Source organism: Macaca thibetana, chromosome X (genome assembly GCF_024542745.1).
Source record: "Macaca thibetana thibetana isolate TM-01 chromosome X, ASM2454274v1, whole genome shotgun sequence".
Taxonomy (NCBI): domain Eukaryota; kingdom Metazoa; phylum Chordata; class Mammalia; order Primates; family Cercopithecidae; genus Macaca; species Macaca thibetana.
The window spans coordinates 14140549-14154164 of NC_065598.1; the positions used below are offsets into that span (position 1 = coordinate 14140549).

At 39.2% G+C, this 13616-nt stretch overlaps 1 protein-coding gene across 4 annotated transcripts in view; it reads left to right on the forward strand.

Annotated features, from left to right (window-relative positions):
* GLRA2 (glycine receptor alpha 2) overlaps positions 1-13616 on the forward strand; it is a 222265-nt gene that overhangs the window by 56637 nt on the left and 152012 nt on the right. The window lies entirely within an intron of this gene.

The following is a 13616-nucleotide window of genomic DNA, read 5'->3' on the forward strand; positions in this document are numbered from 1 at the left end:
TTGGTGACTTCTGTTCATGAGTATAGCATAAAAACATGGATTTCTGGAATTAGATCTAGAATCAAACCCAAGTTTTGCCACTTACTAAGTTATGTAACCTATAACCCTCAGTTACCTTAATTTTAAAATGGGAAACTCCATGTTTATCTCTGAATATTCTTGTGTGAATGAGTAATGTGGTGGTCAGCAAATATTTTCTGTAAAGGGCCAGATATTATCTTAAATGTTGCAGACCACATTGCCTCTGTTGCAACTACTCAACTCTATCATTATAGCTCAAAAGCAACCATAGGTAATATGCAAACAATTGGACATGGCTGTGTCTCAATAAAATTTTATTTACAAAAATAGGTGGTGGACTGGATTTGGCCCTTTGGCTGTAGTTTGCCAACCCTAGATATAAAGTATATTAAAAATACTTGCCACAGTACCTGACACAGAGTAAATGTTTGATAAAATAATGGCTATCTGTATTTTGAAATCAGTTCTTTTTTTTAATGCTCAGCATCTCTAATCATTAAAGAAATGCAAATGAAAACCACAATGAGATACCATCTCACACCAGTCAGAATGGCTATTATTAAAAAGTCAAAAAATAATAGATGCTGGTGAGGTCACAGAGAAAAGGGAACACTTATACACTGCTAGAGGGAATGTAAATTAGTTCAGCCATTGTGGGAAGCAGTTTGGCAATTTCTCAAACAACTCAAAGCAGAATTACCATTCGAACCAGCAATCCCATTATTGGATATATACCCAAAGGAATATAAATCATTCTACCATAAAGACACATGCACGTGTATGTATGCTCATTGCAGCACTATTCACAATAGCAAAGACACAGAATCAACCTAAATGTCCATCAGTGGTAGACTAGATAAAGAAAATGTGGCGGCTGGGTGCCGTGGGTCATACCTGTAATCCCAGCACTTTGGAAGGCCGAAGTGGGCAGATTACGAGGTCAGGAGTTCAAGACCAGCCTGGCCAATATGGTGAAACCCCATCTCTACTAAAAAGTATAAAAAATTAGCCGGGCATGGTGGTACGTGCCTGTAGTCCCAACTACTCAGGAGAATTGCTTGAACCCAGGAGGCGGAGATTGCAGTGAGCCGAGATAGTGCCACTCCACTCCAGCCTGGGTGGCAGAGTGAGACTGTCTCAAAAAACAAAAACAAAAAACTGGCACTATACACCATGGAATACTACACAGACATTAAAAAGAATGAGATCATGTCCTTTGCAGCAACATGGTTGGAACTGGAGGGCATTATCCTGAGTGAACTAACACAGGAACAGAAAAATATTGTTCAGTGAATAGTACAGAATAGTACAGTACTGTTCAATTGAACATGCAGTACAAATGCTGCATGTTCTCACTTACAAGTGGGAGCTAAGCATTGAATATATATGGACACAAAGAAGGGAACAACAGACGCTGGGGCCTATTTGAGGGTAGAGGGAAAGAGGAGGACGAGAATCAAAAAACTGCCTTACAGGATACTATGCTTATTGCCTGGGTGGCGAAATAATCTGTACACCAAACCCCCATGACATGCAATTTACCTATACAAGAAACCTGCACATGTATCCCTGAACCTAAAATCAATGTTTAGAAAAATTAATGTTCTTTTTCAGTAGTAAGCTCTTAGCTCTTTCAATTCAAGATATTTGGTTTTTGTCTTTTTTGTAACATCTACCAAAAGTCTAGGACAATGTACTGTATATGAGAGATAGTACATTGAATAAACTATTGGCATTTAAAGGTCCTTAATAGAATGCCCCCCTTCTCTATATAATTTTATTACCAAAAAAGTGGACAGCTAGTCTCCTTGCAAATAATTTTTCCAAGTTTGCAGACTCACCATCATCACAACCTCATTTGACAACTCTATATGTGATTTGGTTCTGTACTGTAAATTCCATTCTTATACCTAATAATTTCACACCCTGCTGATGGCTGAGAGCCCCAATGTCTTGTGGAACAAAAGAAGCTGCTCATTTGTAAAAAGTGGCAAAGTCACTGCTTGCACAGAAAACCAGGAAACTTCCCCCAATGACCATTTCATTTTTAAGGAAACACAAAACATTCTCCATGGTGATGTGTTTGGTTGGTGTAAAATGCAGTACTGAGCACAACATAAGTCGATCGGACCTGATAAAATGGGACATATGTAGAGTGTGGCGCTAGGAAGGAGAGTTATAAAAAGCAGCGCAGAGCATCAGCTGCCCCAGCTAATCCCCTGGGCGTTGGGTGGCATTTGCTCTAATGAATACCAGGCATCACATACTGCTGAAATAAAATCAGGTTGTTGTTGCTGTTGTTGCTTTCTTGCTGTTTTACGGAGGTCTTTACATTCTAGAATCATCAAGAATATAATGCTCCCAAGCCTAGACCCAGAGGCAATTCTTCTATCTCTGGTTCCCAAGCATAGCACATAACAGGCCCTGAAATGCCCTAACAATTGTTTTGGATTAGGTGGGGTTTGTCCTGTGGCAGGCTGTTTTATACTTTTCTTTCATTGTGAGTGTTCTCTGAAATCAAAATAAAAAACCTTGGTAAAGGAGAATTGGGGATATCATTTTAAGAAAATACAAGCTGTTGGGAGATTTGAGCTGTAAGAATCTAATTTTTTGCTTTGAAGGGCTTTTGATGAACCAGATACTGTGCTGGGTCTAGAGATCCAGAACTAAGTAAGATGTGGTCCTTCCCCCGCAATGACTTCAGTCTAACAAGGCAGGGGGAAACATGATAAATTAAGTAATAGGAATAAATAGGAAACAAGGAAAACAAAAGTGGTTCTAATTTTGCAAATGAATTATGTGACCAAAATATTGCCAGAATTTGGGAGTTGGCATCCACACTCCTGTTTGTCACTGGGCTCAATTTAACTAGAGGTCAAGGAGTAACTAGTGCTAATATATGCCCAGCTGCAGGTTTGACTCAAGTTTAAGGCCAAGGCAGGTACAGTTGTGTCCATGTCTTTTTTTTTTTGTTGAGACGGAGTCTTGCTCTGTCGCCCGGGCTGGAGTGCAGTGGCCGGATCTCAGCTCACTGCAAGCTCCGCCTCCCGGGTTTACGCCATTCTCCTGCCTCAGCCTCCCAAGTAGGTCCATGTCTTAAAGGTGCTGAAAAGTTCCTACTGAAAAGTTCCATTAGGAAGTAATTCCCCTGCATACTCAGATTTACAACACAAATACTCCCAGGAGAGGAAATCCACTGGCTTAAATCCACACTAAACTCTAAAAAGCTGATATAAAATTTATTTCTGAGGATGAACATATTGGATTCCTAAGAGTATAAATGGGATAGAATGAAGAAAGGTTGAGAATGATACAAGGAAGGGGCTAGAAGTACCAAAAAAAAAACCCTAAAACTGTCTCCACATACACAGTAAATACTTAAGCAATTATTTAATTATGTAAGCATGTGGTCCACATTTTAAAAAGTAATGTTCTGTCTTGATACTCTGTATTTGCATTTTCCTAAAACTTAAAGCAAATACCACTTGCATTTAATCTGGGGAAAATTCCATGTTTTTCTTAGCTTTGTAGGTGTAGGGGTAGAATTAACTCTCTATGGACACCAAAGTTCAAGGCTTTGATGGTCAAACAAAACAAATAGAGAACTATACAGTTCATTGATTTCATAACAAGCAAGATCACATTTCCCAATACTTCATATATCTGTATTCCAAAAGGTAGGGCTCTAAAAAAAAGAGAGATGGCAGTAGACTAGAGCTCCCTAAGTATCCTCCTTATGAACACTTAGGGTACTTGACTAAAATTCAAACAAATCTTTTAAATAGGAAGGAAAGGCCTTAGCTCAGTGTTAATAAACCTTTTATCCAGTGTAGTAGGGCACAGTCTTTGTTGATGAAAAAGGACCAAATCCATTTCTGTCCATTTTTCTTCTTTAGTATTCATTCTTTAATGTTTTATCTTACTCTGTTTTTTTCCTAAGTTTTTTGTTGGCCCGCCCCATTAATTATTGATCACCTCTGACAAAAGTATACATTTTGATTTGTAAACCCTCTTCAGAGAAAGTCAGTAATCCGGAGACCATGCTGGGCCTAAAGATCAAGTACTGAGTAAGATGTGATCCTTCATCTGGGATGGGGAAAGAGAGTCAAATTCTAAATTCAGAGAGAGTCAAATTCTAAATTCACATTACTTACAATGAATCCATACTTGAATCCATACTGAAATAGTGAGGTGAATTTTGAAGGTTGTACATATTATTGTTTAAACAATATTTGTTGAATTTAATATAAATGAGTTGGAATAAAGGTCAGGACATCATGGGATATGGTGGACAACATGAAAGAAAAAAGGAGAAGGAGAGCATTTTTGAAGAACAGCTTGTCTCACATGCCCACAGTATCTTTGCTGATATTGTCTTCTTTTTAAAAATCCCATTGCTTCTGAGAATTTAGTCAGAAATATGACTTTTATAGAAGGATTTTTTTTTTAATTTGAAGTTACCTTGTAAAATATCTAATCCAACACGCTTGTTTTAGTGATAAGGAAGTGACTTCTTTCAGAACTTGGGTTAATCCAAACAATGGAGTTAGTAAGTAGGCAAGCTAGGACAAGAATCAGGGCTCTTCACTTCTGTTTCAGTGCTGTCATTTCCTACCCCCACATTAATTCCTCATTTACTTCAACCCAAGTCAAAAGATACACACACAATTCATGTTGCAGCAAAGGGCATCATTTCATGCTTTTTTATGGCTGCATGTATTCTATGGTATATATGTACCACATTTTCTTTAATCTACCATTGATGGGCAGCTAGGCTGGTTCCATGTCTGCTATTGTGGATAGTGCTGTGATGAACATACAACTTCATGTGTCTTTTTGTAGAACAATTTATTTTCCTTGGGGTATACACCCAGGAATGGGATTGATGGGTCAAATAGTATCTCTGTTTTAAGTTATTTGAGAAGTCTTCAAACTACTTTCCACAGCGCCTGAACTAATTTACATTCCCACCAACAGTGTGTACGTGTTTGCTTTTCTCTGCAGCCTTGCAGCATCTGTTGCTTTTTGACTTTTTGATAGTAGCCATTCTGACTGGTGTGAGATAGTATCTCATTGTGGTTTTGATTTGTATTTCTCTAATGATCAGTGATGATGAACATTTTCTCATATGTTTGTTGACCACTTGTATGTCTTTTTTTGAGGAGTGTCTGTTCATGTCCTTTGCCCATTTTTAATGGGGCTATTTGTTTTTTGCTTGTTGATTGGCTTAAGTTCCTTATAGATTCTGGATACTAGGCTTTTATCAGATGCATAGTTTGTGAACATTTTCTTCTATTCTGTAACTTGTCTGTTGACTCTATTGATAATTTCTTTTGCTGTGAAGAAGCTCTTTGGTTTAATTAAGTCCCATTTGGCAACTTTTGTTTTTGTTGCAGTTGCTTTTGGGGACTTATCCAAAAATTCTTTTCCAAGGCCAGTGTCAAGAATGGTGTTTCCTGGGTTTCTGTCTAGGATTTTTTTTTTCTTTTGAGACAACATCCCGCTCTGTCACCCAGGCTGGAGTGCAATGGTGTGATCTTGGCTCACTGACAACTCTGCTCCCAGGTACAAGTGATTTTCCTGCCTCAGCCTGCCAAGTAGCTTGGATCACATGTGCATGCCACCATGCCCAACTAATTTTTGTAGTTTTAGTAGAGATGGGGTTTCCCCATGTTGGCCAGGCTGGTCTTGAACTCCCGACCTCAAGTGATCTGCCTGCCTCAGCCTCCCAAAATGTTGGGATTACAGGGATGAGCCACTGTGCTCGGCCCTGTCTAGGATTTTTATAGTTTGAGGCCAGACACTTAAATCTGTAATCCATCTTGAGTTAATTTTTGTATATGGTAAAAGGTGGTGGTCCAGTTTCATTCTTCTGCATATGGCTAGCTAGTCATTCCAGCACCATTTTTTTGGAAAAAGGAGTCCTTTCCCCAGCTTGTTTTGTCAGCTTTGTCAAAGATCAGCTTGTGTGTGGCTTTATTTCTGGGTTCTCTATTCTGTTCCATTGGTCTATGTGTCTGTTTTTGTGCCAGTACCATGTTGTTTTTATTACTGTAGCCTTATAGTACAGCTTGAACTTGGGTAGTGTGATGCCTCCAGCTTTGTTCTTTTTGCTTAGGATTGCTTTGGTTATCTGTGCTCTTTTTTGGTTCTGTATGAATTTTAGAATAGTTTTTTTTTTTTTTCTAATTGTGTGAAAAATGACATTGTTAATTCGATAGGAATAGCATTGAATCTGTAAATTGCTTTGGGCAGTATGATCATTTTAATGATATTGATTCTTCAAATTTATGAACATGGGTTGTTTTTCCATTTATTTGTGTCATCTCTGATTTCTTTCAGCAGTGTTTTGTAGTTCTTCTTGTAGAGATCTTTCTCCTCCTTGGTTAGCTGTATTCCTAAGTATTTCATTTTTTTGTAGTTATTGCAAATGGTATTGTGTTCTTAATTTTACTCTCAGCTTGAATGTTATTGGTGTATAGAAATGCTACTGATATTTGTACATTAATTTTTGTGTCCTAAAATTGTACTAAAGTCATTTATCAATTCAGGAGCCTTTTGGCTGAGTCTTTAGGGGTGTCTAGATATAGAATCATATCATTAGCTAAGACAAATAGTTTCAGTTCCTTTCTTCCTATTTAGATGCCTTTTATTTCTTTCTCTTGCCTGATTGCCTTGGCTAGGACTTCCAGTATTATGTTTAATAGGAGTGGTGAGAGAGGATATCCTTGTCTTGTTCCAGTGCTCAAGGGGAATGCTTCCAGCTTTTGCCACCCAGTATGATGTTGACTGTGGGTTTGTCATAGATTGCTCTTATTATTTTGAGGGATGTTCCTTTGATTCCTAGTCTGCTGGTGGTTGTTATCATGAAAGGATTTTGAATTTTATCAAAATATTTTTCTGTGTCTATTGGGATGATCATATGGTTTTGCTGGAACCTTGCTCAAAATATATGCTCACGCCTGTAATCCCAGCACTTTGGGAGGCCGAGGTGGGTGGATCACGAAGTCAGGAGATGGAGACCATCCTGGCCAACATGGTGAAACCCCATCTCTACTAAAAAAAAAAAAAACGTACAAAAATTAGCTGGGCATGGTGGCGGGCACCTGTAGTCCCAGCTACTCAGGAGGCTGAGGCAGGAGAATCACTGGAACCCAGGAGGTGGAGGCTGCAGTGAGCAGAGATCACACCACTGCACTCCAGCCTGGGCGAAGAGTGAGACACTCTCTCTCTCTCTCTCTCTCTCTCTCTCTCTCTATATATATATATATATATATACACACACACACACACACACGCATATTTTGTGCATTAGGTTATTTAAGCTAGTTTTTGTTTGTTTGTTTAGAGGAAGAGGTCCTTATCTTTATTAAAGAAGCTATGACCCTCCAACTGTTAAGAGCTTTGTTTCCAGATTTACTGCATGCCTCCAGAATGGGTATACCTAAAGGTGAAGTTATTAAGAAAATATTGTTTGCTTTCAGTGTGTTATTAAACTGACCAGTTATCTGGGGGCCTCATGCTACCCTCTGATAAACCATAAATAATTATAAAATTGCCCCTTAACAATAGCACCCCATATCACCAAAGCATCTGTTCACCTCATCATCAACCTTTATCTGACCTAAAACTTATTCCTTTATGGCACTGGAGGTGATTTGCTTGTTAATCCCTTTTGATTCTATTTGCAATTCTGGGTGTTGATAATTCAGTATTCTGCCTTCCCAGTAGTACTGGAGTTGTAATAGAGAACCCTTGGGGATTGGCATGCTTTTCCCTCTGATGATAGATTACAGGCACCACTGAGAGTAGGTACAGTGCAGATTTCTAGACAGACATCCAACGGTGTTCCTCCAAACAATCTTGTCTAATGACCAACTCTACCCACATACATAGAAGGCTCGCTTTTCTCACATGGCCTTCCATCCTTGACTGATCCTATAGTCTGATGCAAGAACTTCAAAAGATTCTAACTTTAGTTATAAATTTTTTTATGGCATAGGGAATAAGGACATTCTCTACTTAGATGTCAGAGCCAAAAATAAAATGCACAATGAACTGAGACCTGCCTTAAATGTTACCAGTGGTGTTGCTTTGATTACCTTACTCTCAATTTTGATGAGACATGTAAGCCCACATTTTCTATTAGAAGGCAGCTATGAAAAACTATGATTTCTTTTCCTGTGCATATTTGGACCATTATTTATCCTTATGTTCTATAATCCAGGCAAAATTACATTCTCATTTTCTAACTCTGTGTCCAAATCCTCATTAGTATTGTAACTTGACTTAATGAAGTAATTAATGTCTGTAACATAAGCGCCCACATCAGAATTAAGCAGTCTTCAGAGAAGTGCTTGGAAATGCCATGGAAACCACAATGATTCCATTCTTCCTAGAGGCGAGCAAGGTTGGGAGGGTGGGAAGCGCGGGCATGCACATATACTAGTGGATTCAGCAGGAGCTGTGGTGTGGAGGGGCTATTTTTGGAGAGAGGCCCTTTACAAAGGTATGGCTGAGGGTGGAAGTGTGAAGGTCCAGAAAGTGTGTTGTATATATGACAGACTCTCATAAAGTATGGAAAACTTTGTTGAGCTCCTGCTCAGGTTAGAAATACACAAACACTATGGGACCTAATATTGATTCAGACACAACAGAGTAAGGATCTTGTATTAGTCAGGGTTCCCTAGAGGGACAAAACTAAAAGTTACATATGTTTATGAAAGGGAGTTTATTAAGGAGAACTGACTGACTCACACCATCACAAGGTAAAGTCCCACGATAGGCCGTCTGCAAGTTGAGGAGCAAGGAAGTCAGCAGTGGATCAGTCTGAGTCCCAAAACCTCAAAAGTAGGGAAGCCGACAGTGCAGCCTTTAGCCTGTGACCAAAGGCCAAGAGCCCCTGGCAAACCACTGGTGTGAGCCCAAGAGTCCAAAAGCTGAAGACTTGGAGTCTGATGTTCGAAGGCAGGAAACATCCAGCACAGGAGAAAGATGAAGACCAGAAGACTCAGCAAGTCGGTTCTTCCATCTTCTCCTGCCTGCTTTATTCTAGCCGTGCTGGCAGCTGATTAGATGGTGCCCAGCCAGACTGAGGGTGGGTCTGCCTCTCCCAGTCCACTGACTCAAATGTTAATCTCTTTTGGCAACACCCTCATAGACATATCCAGGAACAATACTTCGCATCCTTCAATCCAATCAAGTTGACACTCAGTATTAACCATTAAAGATCTTATGCTTGTTTGGAGGAAAAGAGAGACTTGATCAATGAAATACATGGCAGTTAGCATGACCACATATCCTTAACTGTTTACCTGACTGGACTAGCCATAGCAACCAGTAGGTTTTCTTCCATTTAGAGGTAACTTTCCATTTCATTAACATTAATCAGAGTTTGCTCTTCAGTCAGTGGTACAAAGAGCAGAATACTGAGAAGATGGCTCAGGGCATTGTGATCTCCACACTTCCTTTCATCATTTACTATATCTCCCAGGATCATAGAACAGCCTCTCCAGCCCCATAAGTTTATCATTCTGGGTCTCAGTTTCCTCTATAAAATGAGACTGAACCAGGGACTTAGACCAAGTATGAGGCTCCTTCTAGCACTATTATAAGTTTTTAACTCAAAATAACCTCCCTCTCCTTCCCAAACCACAAAACACTTTCCTGATGAGTAAATAAGAGTGCATTCTTCATGTCCCTTAGGGCTTGAGTCAGCAGAGGAGATTCAGAATTTCAAGATGCCTGTCTTAAACTACTTGGATCTTTGAACCCTTTTCTCCCCAATTAGATATACAACTCCTGAGAAGAGGAACCTGATTTTGGAGTAGGTTAGGGAGGATTGGACTACCTGTAATTTAAGAGGCAGCGTTAAAATATTCAACGTGGCTGGGCACAGTGACTCACACCTGCAATCTTAGCACTTGGGAGGCTGAGGAGGGTGTATCACTTTAGCTCAGGAGTTGGAGACAAGCCTGAGCAACATGGCAAAATCCCATCCCTACAAAAAATTTAAAAAAAAAACAAACTAGCTGGGCCTGGTGGTGTGTGCCTGTAGTCCCAGCTACTTAGGGGGCTAAGGCAGGAGGATCGCTTGAGCCCAGGAAGTCGAGGCTGTAGTGAGCCAAGATCATGCCACTGCCCTACAGCCTTGGTGACAAAGTGAGACTCTGTCTCCAAAAAAGAAAAATTCAACATATAGTTTACATGACGACAAATACTCAGTACCAAGTGCCCTGAGAAATTTTCCAGTCGCAAACTAGATCACTTGTACCCTCTAATTCAATCACCAGGAATATCTGTGAATTATTATTTTAGAATATGTTCATAAATCATGGGTTTATATACTTTTAGACAATTACACAAAGATGGTTGGCTGGGAAAATAATTGACTGACTATTTAGACTAAAGGAATCATGTGGTAGATTTGAGCCAGCAGAGCTGAAGAGTTAGTCTGCTGTTATTACTCATCACCTGAACTTTCTCATGGCAGAAAGCCAAAGGAAAACCAGAGGTCCTGGTGAGGCTGCTCAACTTACATTAATGTGGGCTTCTACCCGGTCCACACTGCTACTTTTGTAAGGCTCCCTGGATTGCATTAATACCAAAATAAACATGCATAATATCACCATGGCTCTTATGAAACATATGAATTACTTTAGTGCATTCTCATAGCACATAATCCAAAGGAAAAGGTACTTTATTTTAAAATGGAAAAAAAACATGTCCATCTGCGTGTCTCAGCAGTCTCTCCAACAAGTTTCTTCTCGCTTGTGGCATTTAAAATTACAAACTAACATCTGTATCAAAGAGGATACAATATTTATCATTGGACAGTCACTGAAAATTATTAAGTACATGTATGAATACAATTATATGAAGTTCCACATGAGACATACTCTCAGAGCAAAACCATCTCATTTCTGATTGACTGGTTATTTCAAATGACAATAAAACAAAGGTTTTATTTGATGTTTCATTTTAGTATGGGTATTTTGCTAAACTTGAGCAGTCAGATGCAGGATAGAAAGCAAAATGTACGCTAGGGGATTAAAGACAGAATTCTATTGGGGTGGGACAAATGTCAGTTCTGAGGGTCAGGAATACTTGGATTCAAATCCAATTTTACTAAGTGACCATAAAAAGTCATTTAACCTTTCTTTGACCTGCAGTTTTTCTCAGTTCCAGATTCATAATAAATGTTCAATGAATGTCTTAATTATCCTTGAGTTGGCTGTAGGATAAAAGGGAGTAAGGGTGACAATGCCCCTTACCTTCCTTAACACATATGTATGGACATACTTGTACTATTCAGGCTCCACTCACTTTCCACACTTAGTCCAAAGCAGATGGATACTCTCCTTGCCTTGAGTTTCCTCTTTTTGGGAGACATGTAGCTCATAACAGAGGTGACAGTTGCATCTACTTTCAGATAATAGTTTAGCTGATGCTGTTGCTCCCCTTTAGCTGCTTGTTAAAAGCAAACTGAGGAATTATGCTTGGTTTCAAAGTGTTATCCAGTCAAGGATGGACCATCCTATCATCTGACCAGAACTCCATTCTCTCTCCAACCTTTGCCACCAGAAACAGTGGTCAGTAAGTCTCCACCAGTTACCACAATGGAAGTCTTTTTAATGCAGCAAAATACCAGCCAGGTAACACAATTTTACTCTCAGTTGTCAACAGGTACGAGGTTACTTTGGTTTTCTCAAAACCATATCTGCAGTTCATAAACGTGCTTACACATGTTCTCTTTCCCCCTTTTTTAAAAAGTAAAATAAAACATTTTAAAAATTGCTACATTGTACAGTAACTTTCTCTTTTTCTTCACCTCAATGCCACTATTAAATATAATACTAGATGCATAGTGACAATGAAAAAGGCAGTTCTCATTTATTTTAATGTGCAGGCTACATTTTATCTTCACCAATGTTTGGATATATAAATAAATACTAGATGTGAAATGACTTTGAAATGTAAAATGTAACTAAGATGTCGGGGAGTATTGATTATTTAAATCTTTGGTAATTTGAGCTCCTTCCTCTGATGGTGTTCAGTTTATCCCTCTTCTATTCAACACCTTCAAAACATTTTCATCCAGGAAATATCAAAGCATTTGGGGAAAAATTTAGCTGCAGATTTATCAGTTGCTCTCCAAGTTGAATCTAATCCACATTTGGACTTGATTAACATGGGCCAACCATATGTGTGCACACTTTCTGAAAGGACCACACACAGATGGGAGCAGATATTGTATTTTTGTCCTTCCCAGCTACTATTGCTCATTGCATATGGGTATTTTCTATGATGCCTTTATGATATTTGGTAAACATGGACCTTCCTGCTCAGCCACTGGGATTTTAGTCAGGGGAGAGGAGAACAGCTAATGAGCCAAGCAGTGTTGCCATTTATCTCCTCCACATCCTAAGGTCAACAGGGAAAAAAAAAAAAAAATGAAAAAGAAAAAACAGCAAAAGTGCCTATTTGGAATTAATGGAGAGGAAAGCGTCTAACCATACAGCTCAGAACCAACCTGGGGTTTAGGTCCAGCCTTAGACAATATTGAAAAAATGATGTGTCTCTGGTGCCCAGCCACATTTTTCTGAGCCCTGTCTTTCATCTAGTTTCATGTTTCCCTTTGATTTTCTTAGTATGACAGTCTGCCCTTGGAGATATCAATAGGGAATCTGGGAATCTATCAATTCATTTACACAAAGAAGGAAATGAGTAACAGTACTCGAAACACATTTCTCTTCCTAGCTTTGCATCTTAATAGTCAAAGAAGCCTTTAGCTAAATGTTTATCCATTTATTATATATAGCAGCTAAGAGTTGGAAGGTGTTTGAGCAAGGATGTATTGGGACCTTTGTGGAACTCCCAACAATTTGTACACCATTAATTTTTCCAACTTTGATTAGGAGGAAAGCCTTCCCAGGTGCAGCCACATCTGTGGCTGCCCATGGACCAGGTGACAAGCTCAGGGCTGGAGTAGGCAGGACTCTCTCTATGCGTTACATGATGTAAGTTCAAAGTAGCCATTTCGTCACAGAACTTTCAGAAATGGTAAGTTAAAAAATTTCATTCCTTGCCTGCCTAACCAGACTTGGACAATTCCTTTTGTTTTCTGTGAATAAAGATCCTCATGTGGGTACCTCAGGTTCGATTCAGGAGCATCAAGACATGCTTCTCTGATAGACCGAAAGGGCCCTCTAAGGATCCAGGTCTGTAAGAGTAGATAACCTGCTCTACCTGATCACTGAGAGTGCTTATCTAGGTCCCAAGGGAGTAATTAAAGGTCCTTTATTTGATTCTGTTCAGGTGTGTCTGATTCACATCATCAGAAGGATTAAGTGGGAGAGTTGCAAACAACTTCGAAAAGTTGAATAATAAATTGAAACTATTAGGATATATATCTGCAATTCTGATATTAAGTTGTGATCTCCTTCAAGAGACACACTGTCTTATTTTAGGTGCCTGGTGCCCAATAAATACTTGCCAAAATATTGCTGAATGGATGTATAATACTACATTACAGCCCAGATGGAGTCATGCTTAATACCAATCCCTCCACCCTAGGACCTAGAGCTAGTCTTCCC